The following is an 18,933-nucleotide window of genomic DNA, read 5'->3' as shown; positions in this document are numbered from 1 at the left end:
GCCAAAGTCAGACGCTCAAGGGACTGAGCCACCCAGGTGCCCCGAATGACATAAAAATATTAACAGTGGTAGAACTCTGGTTAATGTCATCTCATGTTTATCTTTTAGTTCAATATTTTTATATCGTATGATGCAACGAGAAAAAGCCTTTAAAATTAGCACACACTATTCAGAATGTAGTATTTATTCAGCATCGTTAAAAATACATACTCAGGCATAGAATCAAAGGCAAGATGGCAAGATGTTGATGAAACTGTGTTAAAAACAATGTATAATTTTCTTTAAAAAAATTTTTAATGTTTATTTTTGAGAGAGAGAGAGAGAGAGAGAGAGTGAGAAAGGGAGAGGCAGGAAAGAGGGAGACACAGAATCCAAAGCAGGCTGCAGGCTCTGAGGTGTCAGCACAGAGTCCGACTTGGGGCTCGAACTCACAAACCGAGAGATCATGACCTGAGCTGAAATTGGATGCTTGACCTACTGAGCCACCCAGGCTCCCCAACCACGTATAATTTTCTCTTCTTCATATGTGTTTGCAAAACATTCTAAGAATGTTTACACAGTATTATGTTTAAATACTTAGGCAATGAATTAATATTGATCTGAGTATTATTATTCAGTATCATCTTGTTTATCCTAAGATATGATAAGTGTTAATACAAACTTTTGGGAGAATTATTTATATGATTTAAATAATTTTATTTACATTCCTCGCCAGCCCCTATGTTATCTGTAGTTATATCAGTAAGAGTGTTTTTGGCTTCAAGTATTATGTTTCAAGTTTCCAACAGCTGGGTATACCTAATGCTCTTAACATTTACTAAAAATCACAAAATTCACCTTTCAATGAAGAATTTCTTAGTATAAGTTGTTGGAGACTTCTGGCATAGCTCTTCTAAAATGCAAGTCTTCAAAGAGCACTGGAACGATGATCTCATTAATTTCTCCCAGAGTCCTGAGAGGTAAATGACAAGTCTGACCTATGAGATGGATTAGTGAGCATTTTCATTAAGTCCCTGGCAGACACTGAGGAGGTGACCAGCACTTAGCCAGATGGAATTAAAAATTAAAAGACACTTTAGAGAAATAACTAGAATGCTACAGAATGGAATTTTAGAGAGACTAATTCTGTGCAGTAACGAGAATAAATGTGCACTGGAAATAGGAAACAAAGAACAAATTGAGAATTAGAAATTATAAGTAAAAGACAAAAAAGGAAAACATATACATACTTTATATATTTTCTTAATTAGAAGGATGTCAGATTTCCATACAGCAGAAATTTAGCTCCCGCAGTATATTTAGTGGTTGTCACATTCTCCCTGCAGCACATTTTCTAGTTTGTCTCCAACCTGAGAGAAACTAGGAAAAGTTCAAACACAGACCAAGAAAAGTTCTTATATAAGAAAAAGATTGAAAATACAGGATATTTTAGAGGAGATTAAAACGCTTTGTGCTGGTTTTGAATGGCAGAGAAAGGGCAATATTTGTCATAAATTTTAAGTACGAGAAAGGTTATAAAAAATGGAGACTTTATGATCTTATCTTCTCCAAAGGTCAAATAAATGTAAATAACTTCAAAGGGCATCCATAGTTATTTAAGAAAGAAAGAAGAAAGAAAGAAAGAAAGAAAGAAAGAAAGAAAGAAAGAAAGAAAGAAGAGCTTTTAAACATTACTGAGTGAATGATGCTGGAAAAGCTCAGAAGACCTGAGGGTGGGGCTTTTTGTATTTTTTTTTAAATTGTAGTAAAATAGAAACATAAAGTTTACCATTTTAGCCATTTTTAAGTTTATGAATATGCGGCATTGGTTATATTCACCGTGTTGTATAATCATCGCTACTCTATCCAAACATTTTCATTACCCCAAATGGAAAGTCTGTACACATTAAGCAGTAATTCTCCACCCTCCCTCCCCTGGACCCCTCCTGACCTCTAGTCTTTGTTCTGTCTCTATGAATCTGCCTATTCTAGGTATCATGTATAAGTGGAGTCATACATTATTCATACTTTTATGTCTGGCTTATTTCACTTAACACAATGTCTTTAAGGCTCTTTCATGTGATAACACGTGTTACTTTTTTGGGGGGCGCCTGGGTGGCTCAGTTGGTTGAACATCGACTCTTGATTTCAGCTCAGGTCATGATCCCAGGGTGATGGGATCGAGCCCCGTGTGGACTCCCTGCTTGGGATTCTTTCTGTCCCGTTATCTCTGCAGATCCTCCACAAGTTGTCTCTATCTGTCTCTCAAAATAAGTAACTAAACTTTTTCTTTAAAAAAGAGAACTTATTCCTTTTTTTATGGTGGAATAATATTCCATTGTCTGTATATATTACATTTAGTTTATCCATTTCATCTGAGGGACTGGGGTTGTTTCCACTTCTGGGCTACTGTCAATAATGCTGCTATGAACGTGAACATGCAAGTATCTGTTTGAGTCCCTGTTTTCAATTCCTTTAGGTACATACCTAGCAGTGGAATTGCTGGATCTTATGATAATTCTGTTTATCTTATTGAAGAATTGCCAACCTGTTTTTCACAGTGGGTGCCCCATTTTATATTCCCACCTCCCCCAGCAATGATGTGGGTTCCAATCTCCACAAATTCTCACATTTGTTATCGTCCAGATTTTTGCTAATCACCATCCTGATGGGTGTGGGCATGGAGATGGGACTAGGTCAGACTCCAATGTCATTAACTCTGCTGTTCTCACCTGGGTTCAGCGATTTTTCTCCAATGAACGCTTTTGAGATTGTTGCAAGTCATTGGTCAATGTTCAGAGTTCCCAAGAGTTGATTTCGACAATCTTTTTTGTCAGTTTTTTTGTTACTTTTAAGGACGTATTTGCAGAAGTTCCCAATCTGCCTTTTCTGAAAGTAAATAATGTGTTTTAGACAGCTGTTCAGGCCGGTTAAAGCTCAGGAAACTATTAAACACATATTCCCGTGGCTTGGAGAAGAAAGAATCACACGCACTCTGTTTCAGGTAGGATGTAAGGTTGCAGAATTAGTTTTGCTCGAGATTGTTTCTCTTTACCAGTTTAGCATATTTTAAAGTACAGTATTAGAACCACTCGCTCTTTTCTAGTAACTAAAGAAGAGCGCTGTCGGCATTTCCCATGAAATCCACTTGAGATCCTAGGAAACAGAGCTCCTTAAATATGTGAAAGGCAGCTTTTGTAGTGGTCAGGAACGTGGGTTCTAAACTTTTACTGTTTAGACTCAAATCCTGGCTCTGTCACATTCTAGCTATGTGACCTCAGCCCAAGTATTTAACTTCTCTCTGTGCAGGAGTTTTTTTCATATGTAAAACTGTGATAATAATTGTACTTACTTTATGGTGTTTGTAGGAGGATTAAATGGGTGAATATTCTGCGTGTGCCTAGAACATGGCCCTGCGCATATGAAAACTGCATAAGCAGGGGCGCCTGGGTGGCTCAGTCAGTTAAGCATCCGACTTCGGCTAGGGTTATGATCTCACCGTGCATCGGTTCAAGTCCCATGTCAGGCTCTGTGCTTGACAGCTCAGAGCCTGGAGCCTGGCTCTGATTCTGTCTCCCTCTCTCTGCCCCTCCCCCCATCATGCTCTCTCTCTCTCTCAAAAATAAATAAACATTAAAACATTTTAAAAAAACCGCATAAGCATCTTTTATCTAAAACTTAAAATGAAACAATGTTATGCAGGATCCACAACTATATACACATGGATCTCCATCTCATGTTTCAGAATCGGGCAAAAATCCCTGGCCTGTTTCTTAGTCTTTTAACGCCAATGATAGTGAAGATATGACTTCACCTTCTGCCATCTATCCCACCTCATTAAATGGCTTAAAATACCTTAGGAGGAGAATCATTTCCCTCTTCACTACAAGACAGAAAGAAGAGATTGCTGTCCGTGTTTCATTTGCCATGATTCTGGAGTCTGAGTTTCTCTTTCTGTGCTTGAGGTAGAACTTTAAAAAAACTATCAAGCAAACTTTACATAAGCGGGTATCTTGCTGTATTCTTCACTGCCATACCAGCACCTAGAATAGTACATGAAAGATCTGTTTTTGTCAATGAAAATGTATTTCCAATTAATGAATAAATTAATGATTCATTAAATCAACGAAATAGCTCCATTTGGCAGTTCAGTAGTAAGAGACCTAACATTGCCTGATTTCAACCGTGTTTGACTTCTCAGGTCCACAGAGAAATGAAAAATTATACAATTAAGTTTATAATAAGCAACAGAGAAAATCCCAAAGTTATTGTAGACAGGATAAAAATCAGGTGTTCACAATTTTGATCACAAAATTTTAAAATTTCAATTTTAACAAAGTATAATTCTTCTAGACTCCTCCTTATAGTCAAACTTAAAGCATAAAAATTTAGTGAAGTGTAAAAACATCTTTGAATAATTTCCACTATGTTTATTTCCTTCCCTTTTAATTATAAGAATTTTGCAGATGTTAGGACAGATGGGTCTTAGCTTTTTAAAAATGTATCTTAGGAAAGTGTATAATTGGTTTGTATGCAGTATTTTCTCTCAATTACTCTTTTCAGTTACAGAGCAAAAGCTGGGGATACATTTTTAGTCTGCCTGTGTCATGTATGCTGAGTTTTAGAAGAAAGCTTTATTTTCTTATTATAGACAACTGCCTCATTTTCTCTATGATATTTAAGGAATAGATCAATTTGTCAAAAATATATTAGTATAGAATAGAATTTTTCTTGGGCAAGTTTATATTACCTAGTATTATTTTGAGAACAAAAATAAGTTCTAAACTATTTTAAACACACTAGAAACTTTGCATTTATAATCTATTCTGTAAAAATACCAAAAGTGACATTTCCCATAGAAGTTTTTTTTTTTGAAATACATTAAAAGTTACAGTAGTGATTAATTTTTTGATGCTTGGTGTGAATTTTTAAAGAAAAATTTTAAATACAATTAGTAAAAAATCCCAAACAACTTTGTATTTTGTGACCAAGATCTGTGGACCTTAAGGAATCCTTGACACTGTTGTTAGGTTTTTGAATGTTTCAGTATTTTCAAAGTATCTCTATTTTTGTCCTTATTATTTCTTTTCATTTCTTTCTTTTTTTCTATTTAGAATTGAAAGTAAACAATGAGTACCAGTTTGGTAGGTGACCATACAATGACTTTTGCTTTGATTACTCTTTTTTTATGGAGACTAGAGAGAAACCTACATTTAAAGATATAATTAAATGAAGAAGGAAAGGTAATATTGATTTACATCAGTTCTGCATCAGCGTATACCATTGAAAAACATGGGTTATAATGCCTTTGTCTTCCATTATAATGTAGATATTTTTCCTTTGCGATCTGTGCTTTTAAAATTTGAGACAAGAGAAACTTCCCTAACCTACTGTCATGGAGATCATCTCATAATGTTTGTCCTAAAGGTATTAAAGTTTTGCTTTTGTTTGTTTGTTTGTTTATTTAATTTTGAGAGAGAGAGAGAGACAGAGCGTGAGCAGGGGAGGGGCAGAGAGAGAGGGAGACACAGAATCCGAAGCAGGCTCCAGGCTCTGAGCTGTCCGCTCAGAGCCCAACGCGGGGCTCGAACTCACAAACCGCGAGATCATGACCTGAGTCAAAGTTGGACACTTAACAGACTGGGCCACCCAGGCGCCCCTAAACTTTTGCTTTTAAACCTAAAAGATTTACCTATTAGAAGAATTTTTGTTAATACGGGAATCCAAGAGATCTATATCTATATCAATAACAAACTGGCAACCTCATATCTAGCAAACGTGTATCCGAAAATCTGTTACAAGTTCTAAGGACTTTTTTCCCAAGTCTGTTGGATTTTCTTTGTAGGGAGTCACACTCTCTTGAGATAAGAACAGTTTATTCTTTCCCCCTCAAAATTTTAAACTTTTTATCCCTTCTTATTTCATTTCTATTAGCCAAGGTTTTCAGAATAAGTTTAAAGTGATCCTGTCATAGTGATTACACTTAATTTTTTTTTGAAGGTTTTCCATATGTATCAGGCAAGGAGTTTCATGTTGCTAATTTGTTTGGAGTCATTTTTGAAGTCATAAAAGAGTGATAGTTATTATCACTGATATCAATTATCAAATGATTTATATGCATCTCTTTACAAGATTATATATTTTTATTCCCTGCAATCTTATTATGTGTTCAATTATGTTAATTGTGTAATTAAAATGTTTACAAATTTTTTGATGACTGTGGCCAAGTGAGAAAATTGGCAAATCATGTTCCCCGAGAATAGGCATAAATTATCATTTCAGAACCCTGGAAACTGACCAAAAGTATACACCGTTCTAAAAAGCATTTACCCATGAAAAATGGCTGATGTTCAGGAAAAGACAGTCAGAATCTGAGGTGTCATCCTGAGGCTTGTCTCATTCCCCCAGTTTAGTCTACATAGAATGCATGCCAGAATGAGACAGGCCATAAGACATAATAGTTTCACTGCCATTGCTGAAGGAAGGCCACTTATTTTTGCGTATTAGTGATGAAAGACCAGAAACACAGTTGGTTGAAGTGATGATTTCAGATGTAGGTGAGCAGGGAGAGCCAACATCATATTGATCCTGAGTTGTGGTTAGGGAAAGGAGTTCCTGGCAGGTTTTGCATGCAGGTGCCCAGGATACCAGCACAAACCAGCCAAGTAAAACCTAGGGAAGACTTGAAAATGGTTTGAATTTTTAATGATCTCTTCTACCAACATATAGGTCTGTCAACAGAAGAAGGACATCTTACTGGTTTGAATTGGTTGAGCATAATCTCTGGCCAGTTGTTAGATGGCAAGTAAGTCACACAGATACTAACAACAGTGGCTCCTAAGAATCAAGGCCAAAAATTAAAAATAAGACTGTATGTTGTAGATATTTTAATTTATTGTTCTAAAGTAATCTCTCCATCCAATGTGGGGCTTGAACTTACAACCCAGAGATCAAGAGTTGCATGCTATACTGACTGAGCTATCCAGGCACTCCTAAAGCAGCTTTTTTGTTTTTTTAAGAAACAACTTGAAAAGATATAATATTAGTGGCTGCACATCACAATAAAGACATATTTCACAGATTTAGCACGGGCATGGAAACCAAAGAAACACACAAATCAAAGGAAACATGTAAATCAAGAAGCGAAAACAAAAGAAAAAAACAAAACTCAGGAAGAACATCAAAGAGCCTTTGGGAAAAAAAGATAAGCTACTAGAATTGCAACATTGTCAAAAATGTCCAGTTTTCAACAATAAGTTAAAAAAAAATAAAAGAAACAGGAGAGTGCGACCAATATTAAGGGAAAAAATCAACACAAGCTATATTTTCATATCCTCAGATGTTGGATTTCACAGACAAAAAGATTTCAAACACTCATTTTAGACATGTCCAAAGAATTAAAGAAATCACGTATAAAGAATTAAAGGAACACAAAGTCACAGTAAACGAATAGAGATTCTCAAGGAGGAGATTACCAGAATACAAAACAGGGAATGGAAATTATGGATTTGCAAATTACAATAATCAAAATGAAAAATTTGCTAGAGGGTCTCAATGGTAGATTTGGTTTGGAAGAAGAGAGGAGAAGTGAAATTATCCAATCTGCAGATCTCAAAGAAAGATATTGAAGAAAAATGACCAGAACTTCATAGATCTGTAGGGTAATATTAAGCTTGCCAACATGGATGTAATGGGAGATCCAAAAAGAGGAGAAAGTGAAAAAATACTTGAAGAATAATGGGTTAAGACTTTCCAAAGTTGATAAAAACATTAGTTTACGGTTCCATGGAATTCAATAAATCCGGAGTTGAATGAGAACAAGACATGTACCTCTAGACTTATCACAACCACATCACTGAAATCCAAGAACCAGGTGAAAATCTTGAAGGCAATAAAAGAAGAAATAAATGATTCATTTACAGATAGGACCTCATCTATATGATTAATGCCTAACTTATCATCAGAAACAATAGAGACGAAAAGACAAGAGGGTAACATGTTCAAAGTGCTGAAGGAAAAAGTAATCTAGAACAATGGCCCTATTTGACGTCCACGTACCACTCCTTGAAACCTCATATGTTACATTGCATTGAAAACCAGAACCAAGGTTGCAGATGGAGTTGAGTTTGCCAATCAGTTGATCTTAAATAAGGATATCCTAGATATAATCCAGTGAGTTTACATAATTGCAAAGTCCTTAAAAGTGGAAGGCGGAGGGGCACCTGGGTGGCTCAGAAGGTTGAGTGCCCAACTTCAGCCAATGTCATGATCTCGCGGTTAGTGAGTTCAAGCCCCACATCAGGCTCGCTGCTGTCGGCGCAGAGCACGTTTCAGATTCTCTGTCACCCTCTCTCCGTGCCCCTCCCCCACTCACGTTCTCTCAAAAAGTAAAACAAAACATTTTTTTTTAAAGGTGGAAGAGGGAGACAGAAGAGGAAGTCAGAATAAGGTGATATGAAAAGAAGTCAACCTGCCACTTCTGACTTGGAAGATGATGGAAGAGGACCGTGAACCAACAGCAGGCTCCGAAGGCTGAAAGAGGCAAACAGATTTTCCTCTAGAACCTAGAGAAAGAACTCAGCCCAGCAACTTCACTTCTGTGTATGTTTACCCAGAGAAATTAAAATATATATCCATATAACAATCTGTGTATTCATATTCTTAGTGGCTGTATTCATGGTGGCCAGGAGTTGGGAATGACCTAGGTCGGTGTCTACGGGCCAGATTGATGGACAGTGTGTGGTGTCTCTTTGCAGGAGAATGATGTCTAGTATGGGGGAAGGAGGAGAAACCACTGCTGTATGTATGTGACATAGATGAACCTCACAAGCTTTGCATTGGGTGAAGGAGGTCAGAGACAGGAAAACAATTTTTGCGTGATTCTATTTTTTATGAATAGTCCAGAGGAATAAATTCTGTGAAGACAGAAAGCAGGTTAGTGTTTGCCTGGAGTTGGGGGTGGAGGGGGTGAGATAATTCATGGACCTAAGAGATCTTACTGGGATGATGAAAATGTTCTAAAATTATTTTCTGGTAATAGATACACAACTTGATGCACTTATTTTAAAAAATTTGAATCGTGTACTTGAAATCATTGAATTATATGATACATAAAATATACCTCCATGAATTGTTTTTTCAATGAAAGCAAATGAAGATGTTCCCAGATCCCGAGGAGATCTGTTGCCAGGGACATGCCTTATGAGATACACTAAAGGAAAGTCTTCGAGCTAAAAAGAAACAATTTCAGTCGGCGACTAAAACACACAGGGAGAAATGAAGAACACCTGAAATTGTCAACTTGGGGGTAAACATAAAAGACTGAACAGACATATTTTTCATTTCTTTTTTTAGCTACTTTAAAGACACATAAGATTGCTTAAGACAATAATTACGGCACTACTACAGATTTTTGTACTTACAAATAGATGTATATGACCATCATGGCATGAGAGAGAGAGAGAGAGAGAGAGAGAGAGAGAGAAGGGAATGAGGCTGTTTTGAGGCAAAGTTTGTATTTGTTGGCAGCATTAGTATTATTCTGAAATAGATTATGATCCATTAAAATGCATATTGTAATCTTTGGAGCAACCACTGAGAAAAGAACTTAAAACCCTATAGTTAATAAGTGAGCAAAAAAATGAGAAGAAGAATTAAAATCAACAGTGTAAAATATGCACTTAACCCAAAACTAAACAATTGAAGGAGGAATAAAGGAAGAAAAAGACAGGAGAATCAGTGTGCCCCTGGACACGTTCACATAAAACAAAACATTCCAATACCGTGTCAGCCAAGCACAGGCATCTTCAGGTCTAACTTAGTTTCATAAAAGCTTGGATTGGGATCCTAACTGCATCCCTTTCTAGCTGTGTCGCCTGAGGCAAACTACTTAACTTCCCAATGTTCCATTTGTTAAATGAGGATCATAATATTTACTTTATGGAGCCAATGGGATGATTAAATATAATTAAAATTTAAAAAGAATGTAAAGTGTTAACACTGCCTCACGTTTTAGATTCTTATTAAATAGAAGCTTCAATGATAATGTTAATTGTGATGATGAATGTTAATGCTGCTGTTGCTTCTGCCTCTGGTTATTTTGCGGTTATTATCTTGTTATTTTAGACTCCGATTCCTGATTTCCTATTCCCAAAGGCATCATCTCAACCCAAAGGAAGGAAATAAATTCAGTCTGTTCTCTTTGATTCCGTGTTGGTATGAATACGATCCATAGTTCTTCACACCCTCTGAATATTTCTCACCTTCCCACGACAGTTTAGAGCATGCGAAATTAATATTTTGTATGATGCTTTGGGTGGGTGCTCTGTAAGCAATAATACGTATATATGTATTCTATGTATATATAAAAGATTGTGGCAACTAACTAAATAACAAAGTAAATAAATGTGATTAAGAGCTTAATGAATGCCCATTCGAAGTAAGCAGTAAAAAATGCATATACATGCAAGGATTTGTGTTGACAGATTCATCGAGCTGAATTGCTACTTGGGGGGAAAATTCATCTAAACACCATTTAATGACTATCCTTGTTATCTAAATTTCCACTGAAAGGCCCGGAATGAAGTTTGTTAATGACAAAACCTGGCAGCTGAAATGTCTGGGCAACGAAAGAGAAATGGTATAGGTCACAGAAAGAGGTCGTTTCACAGTGATGAAACTGGAGACTTGATAATTTCTCACTCTGATCTGCAGATGTCAGATAGGTCTTCTGGGTCCTGGAAGTCTCTGGCAAGCTCAATTCATAGAGGATGCTTGTCACAGATGCATGTACTCACAAACAACAAGCCATGCTACGCAAAGATTCGAGTATCTTCTAAGTGCAGCAGGGCCTCTTCTAGATATGCTGGTGATTGGCTGGATGAACATTATTGTTAATTAAATAGTCCTTTCTTTGATCCTTAGTTTGGTAAAAAAAAATTCACTCTTTAAAATAATTGTGACATTATCTTTCTTGTAATAATATGCCACAACCCTTTCATCGACCAGTTAGTTCAATTGTAAGGCACTGCCATAAATTTGCTCTCATTAAAGTCCTTCCTAGAGACATTCAGATATGTTGTTCCCAAATGTGGCTGATGTCCAGGATCTTCTGTGGAGCTTTTGAAAATACCAAAGCCTGGGCACAACTCCAGACACTGAATCAATCTCCCAGAGAGGCTCCTAGAGAGGTAGTTTGATTGTGATAATCAATAGAAATTGTCAAAATGAGCCATAATGAAAAACTCCCCATGCCCATGTAATTTTGACTGTTTTGCTTCATTGACACTTGGAGGAAAATTCCATTGCCTAAGATTATCTTGTTTCTTATCCGAGCCTCAACAGTATGCACTTTTGGAATACTTTATGGGGAAAAAAAGGAGAACAACCTTCAAAAGAATAAATTTGGGCTTTGCATTTGTACAAACAGTATTTCAGAAATGTTAATCCTGGAATGATTATTGAAGCCCCAATGCCAGTATTGTCTCAGACCAATGTCCAGTCTATGCACAGGGTCAAACTTATACTTTCAATTACTTGCTCGAACAAGAATTTTCCAACTTTTTTCTTCAGACAGCTACCAACTGCATAAATGTCTCGAGGCACAGCTGATATAGTAGGACACAGACAGAGCTCCAGCTCACAATTTAAAGTAGAGTCAATCTACTCTTACCACATTTTATTTTGGGGAATTCTTTTAAAGAGGTATTTAAAAACAATGTTCCATAGCCACAGTGATGTTTTAAAAATGAAATTGTTGCATTGCCTTTCTAATATCATAACTTTCTAATATCATAACCTTTAGAAAGTCCAAGAGACTTGTGATCCATAAGCATACGGTGTCTGTACCCTATCTTTCCTTCAGGACCATAACGGTGGTTAATAAACTATTGTCTCTTGATTCCAAATCACTATTCTGTGTTCTGCTTTATTCTATTATGCTGAGGATGGGACTCTGTAGACTACATTTCTCTTTTGCAGGCTGAACTGGTGGTTGAGCAGAATGGTCATCTGAAAACACCATTATGACATAGGTTGGGAAACAGAAGAAATGGTGTTCTGTCAGTTTATAAGCCTCCTAGAGCAGTAGGTTTCAAATTATTTTCTGAAGACGTCTTTACTTTTTATTTCTTAAGCTTATTTATTTTGAGAGAGAGGGGGGTGGAGAGAGAGAGAGAGGGAGAGAGAGAGAGCACAAGTGGGGGAGGGGCAGAGAGAGAGAGGGAGAGAGAGAATCCCAAGCAGGCTCTGCGCTGTCGGCACAGAGTCCCATGCAGGGCTCGAACTCACGAACCATGAGATCATGACCTGAGCTGAAATCAACCTAGCCACCCAAGTGCCCCATGAGGTCTTTATTTTTACACAGGTACCTCGGTAGCTACAACCATGGTAAGGAGCGTGCCCAATAGGTGGGAACTTGAGTTCACAGGGCAGATTTGTTCTTACCTTAAAAATGACCAATTTATTTCTCCCATAGCCAGGGTACACGGGTCTGGAAATCAAGAAAGGGAAGGTGGACAGTTTCCTGTCATTCGTCTATCTAATAATCCATTCATGGAATTGCTGGGTTTTGTTTACAACTTTGAGCTCTGCTGGTTTGGAGGTTCTCACCACCAAGGGGGGCGGGGATGTTTCTGCCAAGGGAGCCAACAATGGCTCCACTGAATTAGAAGCTGAGACAGCCTCCCGGCTTTGCATGCAAAGAAAGAGGGAAATTACTTTCCTGGATGGGGTGATTGATTCAAATCACCAAAGATAAACTGGGCTGCTGTGAAACGATGTGGAGTAGAGGGCACAGGTATTCTCTGGGGTGGAGCCTTTCTTTGTTGCCTTCAAGACATTTGGCAACCATAAAAGGCAGGCTCACTGTGGAGTCAGACCATGGAGAAATGCAAGTTTGAGTCACTCTGTAAGATAAGGAATCTCAGGAGAAGCTGAGGTCCTCAATGAGATAGATCAAACATGGAATAAGCCGATAGTGCCTATGGAAGGGGCTTGCCCTCTGTCCTCTCCTTCGTTAGGGATCCACGAGGAGTCTTGGTTTTTCAGTCTGTTTGGCTTTTTACTTTCAGGACAGAGGGGTAATCTCCAAGTTCCCTACGTATGGAACCAGTGGCTACTGTAAACCCTAAAGCAACCTCTATAAACACAAAACAATAAGGTATAACCAACAATCCTACAAAGGACATAACATTAGACAGTGAACAATATCTAGTCCAAAAGAAGACAGAATTTTTAAGAAAAAGTCCCCTCTAGTAGTAGACTAACCTCAGAGAATCAAGATATGAATTGGTTAAGGTTAATTGCTAACTTTATTATATGAAGCAAAGAAATGCAGAATTTCTCAGTCTAGCTGCTAGCAATTACTTATCCTCAAAAAAGTAGTAAGAACATTTCAGTGGAGATTTATAAATATATTTGAAGACTTTAATGTAAATGCATGCAGAATTACATTCAGATCCATGTTAGTGAATATACCAAATTAAGATAAATCCTTGGACTTATTAGATCAATTTATTTGTTTCTGTTTTTTTTTAATGTTTATTTTTGACAGAGAGAGAGAGAGAGAGAGAGAGAGAGAGAGAGAGAGAATGAGCAAGGGAGGGGCAGAGAGAGAAGGAGACACAGAATCTGAAGCAGGCTCCAGGCTCTGAGCTGTCATCACAGAGCCCGACACGGGGCTCGAACCCACAGACTGCGAGATCATGACCTGAGATGAAGTGGGATGCTCAATGGACTGAGCCACCCAGGCACCCCTATTTGTTTCTGTTTAAGGGATAGCTATATAATCTTGCCTTGATTTTTCTCTCAGTCTGAAATGTAATGAAAGCATGATATTAAGTTTATGTGAGACTTGGGTTAATTTTCTCATAGAAAGCCTAATTAATTTTAACTTCAAATATTTCATATAGCAATTTGGTGATCACATATGTTATTACTTCCATTAAATGTGAGTAATGTCACTTATTAAACACCTTTAATCTTTCAACATTAATTAGAGATCTTAGCAATTAATTTTAGGTTGGCATTAAAGACCAACACAGTTTATATCAACATAATTATATTATTAAAATCTGAAAATCGTACCGATAACAAAGCAAAGATATATGCTTACTTCTGGTGATAATTAATAATTGCATTGGATTAATTTTATAATGTATTAACATATTTAATTATTAGCATAACGAATTGACTAATTAATTCCCCTCGGAGATTGGCAAATACCTTTTCTACCAGTATTATGTCAATATTTTATATGCATAAGATTATCAGAACCTATGACAAGCTATGAAGGACATCTTTCCCTATTTCATTATGTACTATTTTCTGTGGCACTTTGTTCAGACCACTTGTTGCTCTGTCCCTAATCCTCGAGTGAGTAAATCATAATTATACAGGCCAGAACAAGTCCTTTGAATGGTGTGGTGCTCTAACCGACCTCTGTAATTTTATTGGAAGAATAGCATGAAAACCAGAGGTTGCAAATTTGTAGAGCAAAGAAATAGGCGCACCTGGATGGCTCAGTCAGTGAAGCGTCTGACTCCTGGTTTCAGCTCAGGTCGTGATCTCACGGTTTCGCGAGATCAAGCCCCCTCTCGGGCTTTGTGTTGACAGTGCAGAGCCTACTTGGGATTCTCTCTCTGTCTCTCCCTCTCCCTCTCTCTGTCCTTCCCCTGCTCACACTCTTTCTCAAAAATAAAGAAATAAACTTAAAAAAAAAAAAGCCAAGAAATACAGTTCCCAGGGTGATTTCTCCATAGGAGAACACTGCAGAGCACAGACTTAAGGCGACTCACATTCTCACCTTCTCACACTCATGCTTTTTTATGATCCTCTCTGCTTGTGTTCAGGTTGGACCTCTGACTTATGTACACCCCACAGCAAGGGTGATGAGGCTGTACAGGATTATGCGTACATGCACACACAGGATAGGGCTCATTTTGCCAGAGCCTCCATGGGTGTGTGTGTGCACAATCACCTTGCTGGTTTTGAAGCTGCAAGTGCCCTGGAAGGAGCTTGGAAACACGCTCCTCCGTTTGAGTCCATGATGAAATCCCAGCCTGGCTGCCACATCACCTCCAGCCTTGTTAAACCTAAGCAGTGTCTGGACTTCTGACACACAGAAGCTGAGGTAATAAAGATGTGTTGTTTTAAGCTCCTAAATTTATGCTAGTTTGCTGCATGGTATAGAAAACTCACACAAGCACATTCCTACAGAATCCACTTTGAGGGAAAGCATCATGTAGGTAATCTTAGATGAATTCGTGTAACTTCTCGAAAGGTAATAAACCCTCAGGGGAATTTACAGATGATCACTCTAGTAACCCAGAGTACCTTTTGCAATAGGTTCAACTTCGAGAAATTACAACTCTTCTTTAACAAGGGACTCTAAGCTTGAATTTTTCTAGTTTTTTTTTTTAATTTTTTTTTCAACATTTTTATTTATTTTTCGGACAGAGAGAGACAGAGCATGAACGGGGGAGGGGCAGAGAGAGAGGGAGACACAGAATCGGAAACAGGCTCCAGGCTCTGAGCCATCAGCCCAGCGCCCGACGCGGGGCTCGAACTCACGGACCCCGAGATCGTGACCTGGCTGAAGTCGGGCGCTTAACCGACTGCGCCACCCAGGCGCCCCGAATTTTTCTAGTTTTAATAATTATCTGTAAACAATTTAATTAAAATTTTAGGTTGGGTGCAGTCTATGATTGTCACACAAGAATTTGAATTATAACGATTGACGTCTTAAGAAACAGAACTACCTGGGATGATGGCTAGGTATTATATTACGTGTTATGACAACACCCCTATATTTTGCATATAGTTTTTTTATGTGTATATATTTTTGAGAGAGAGAGAGTGCGTGTGCGTGCGTGCATGAGTGGGGGAGGGACAAGGAAAGAGGGAGACAGAATTCAAAGCAGGCTCCAGGCTTTGAGCTGTCAGCACAGAGCCCAATGCAGAGCTCGAACCCATGAACCGTGAGATCATGACCTGAGCCAAAGTCCGACACTTAACCGACTGAGCCACCCAGGTGCCCCTTGCCTATAGTTTTAATAGGAATCAGTCTCATTTTCCACCAGGCTGTGAATGGACAAAACTGCTATGCAAACCAGTCTGTAATATGTTGTATATAAAGACACATCTTATTTAATCAGGTATAAATGGTCCTCTGTTGAGGAGCAGGAGTCGAACTTCAAATGTGGGAACAGGACTATTATGGTCTGTTAATGGCAGAATGCTTATGGAGCCACACCTTGGAATTTCTATTTACTATTTCTATTTACTATTTCTGTTTACTATTAGTATAGAATATCACTCTCTGAGGTGAATTTTGTGGGGTTAGAGAAATGAGATATATTCCACATCACTGGGACTGCAGATAAAATCTCAAGAAGACAAGTTTTCCTGTCCTTGTTTCCTGTCTTCAGATTTTGATGTCATAATAAAGGGTGGTAAGATAAAATTCTGAAATATTGCAGGCATTAGCGAATGCACACTGTATTCCTTACGCTTATCTCCAGATAATTGTAAAGATCTTTGCCTTAGTATTTGCCCCTTACTGTGTGGCATTAGATTTGTTGATTACACAACAAGAAAGTTCAAAGGCATTTAGTGATGCTTTTTGATAGGCTTAAGTACATATATCAGTATATACACAACATAAAAGCCCAACTTCAGAGATTCACAAAAATAGCTATAACTGAAGTTATTTCACCTAAGGTTTTATCTGGAAAAATCTTTCTTAGAATTGAAAACTTAATAAAATCGTTTCATACAAAATCTTATTTTCGGTCTTGTTTGTTATTGTAGTGTGTAAATTAGGTTGGAGTCTGAGTTTCACTGCTTATAAGAATTTCAGTAAAGGGGCACCTGGGTGGCTTAGTCGGTTGAAGGACTGGCTTTTGATTTCGGCTCAGGTCATGATCTTCACGGTCCATGGATTTGAGCTCCGTGTCAGGCACATACACTCTATCTCTCAAAATAAATAAATAGACTCTAAAAAAAGAGAACTTTAATAAGCTTTTTACTTGCAACATAACCCATGCATTTCTTTTTTTTTTTTTAATTTTTTTTTTCAACGTTTATTTATTTTTGGGACAGAGAGAGACAGAGCATGAACGGGGGAGGGGCAGAGAGAGAGGGAGACACAGAGTCGGAAACAGGCTCCAGGCTCTGAGCCATCAGCCCAGAGCCCGACGCGGGGCTCGAACTCACGGACCGCGAGATCGTGACCTGGCTGAAGTCGGACGCTTAACCGACTGCGCCACCCAGGCGCCCCTACCCATGCATTTCTTAATACAAAATTATACTGAGAATGACCAGAGTGGGGAATGGAGGAAAAAAAAAAATATGTTACATGTTTGAGAACATTCTGATAGCTACTGGAGAGGTGTCTCTGCTTAGCTTACCTTTGTTTGGTAAATGCCTCCATTAACTGAACTCCTTTTGGCACGTCTGGAACCTCTGGGCTAACTGGAGCTTTAACAGACTACGAAGCCTGGTTTACTTCTTCCTATTATAATATCCAAATTCAAAATGGTTATCACCTACTCCCCAACTGGATTACTCTCCATTTCTGGTTCCTTCATTTCTTTTTGTTACAGATTATTAGGCAAGTATTTTGGTTGGTGTTGATTTTTACCAGAAGAGGGAATCTGTAAATTGTAAAAGATCACCAATTATGAAAAAAAATGTACAGATGTCTAAACATAACTGAATGGATATTTGTCTTTCAAGGAAAAACATATCTTGGAAATATTCAGCAAGGAAAATATAGACACTCAAATGCATAAATAAAATCTGAGTTTTTCTTTGTGAGTTTAAAGAAGTTAATATATTAGAATTTCCAAGGGGAAAAGACTGGTTACAGCACTTAACATCTAGGCAAGCATCTCATTCATGCTGAAATTCCTTGAAAAATTACCATACATACATACATACATACATACAGCTCTTACACATACATATTTTTTTTTGAAAACCATTACTTAAAGGAGTATTTTAGTCGACGAAAGATGTTTGAAATAACTGAATATGGTAAGAAAATGTTAATTTTAAAAATGGAAGTAAAAAAACAAGAAAACATAGTGTGAAGTCTAAATTGCTGTTACTAATATAATTTTTAAATGCTAAAATGTAAAACAATTCTTTTTTTTTTAATTTTTTTAATGTTTTATTTATTTTTGACAGAGAGAGAGAGACAGAGCATGAGAGGGGGAGGGTCAGAGAGAGAGGGAGACACAGAATCCGAAGCAGGCTCCAGGCTCTGAGCTGTCTGCACAGAGCCCCACGCGGGGCTCGAACTCGTGGACCGCGAGATCATGACCTGAGCCAAAGTCGGACGCTCGACCGACTGAGCCACCCATGTGCCCCAAAACAGTTCTTAACCAAATATGATACCTATCTATCTATCTATCCATCCATCTATTTACTGTGGGCATTATTACTATCTACAGACATTATAAGCATTATCTCTGATAAGTTAATAAATGCTCTCTGATCACTCCTGAAACAAATATCTAGTAATAAAGGAAAAAGATATTTTTGGTGTCTCTAAAGATTTTTTTCTTCTTTTTTTAAAGTTTATTTATTTATTTCGAGGCGCGGGGAGGGGGGTGAGGTAGACAGGAGAGAGAGGGAATCCCAAGCAGGCTTCTTCCTGTCAGCCCAGATCCTGACACAGGGATCCATTTCACAAGGGGCTCAGTCTCAGGAACTGTGAGCTCACAACCTGAGCCAAAATCAAGAGTTGGCCACTTAAACTGAGCCACCCAGATGCCCCTCTGAAGGTTTTTTCTTAAGAAAGTCAGCTCATGCATTGGGTTGTGTATACAACCCAGCTTTTTACATTTTCATGAGTTACTCATTATTATCAAGTTGGAATTAAGGCAGATTGTCCAAAGATAACACACTCTCTTCCAGAAGTGTTGCTTTACTCCTTTGTAAAACTTTAGA

The sequence above is a fragment of the Herpailurus yagouaroundi genome, unplaced genomic scaffold (genome assembly GCF_014898765.1).
Source record: "Herpailurus yagouaroundi ecotype Mexico unplaced genomic scaffold, PumYag 197, whole genome shotgun sequence".
Taxonomy (NCBI): domain Eukaryota; kingdom Metazoa; phylum Chordata; class Mammalia; order Carnivora; family Felidae; genus Herpailurus; species Herpailurus yagouaroundi.
This window is presented reverse-complemented; position numbering follows the sequence as displayed.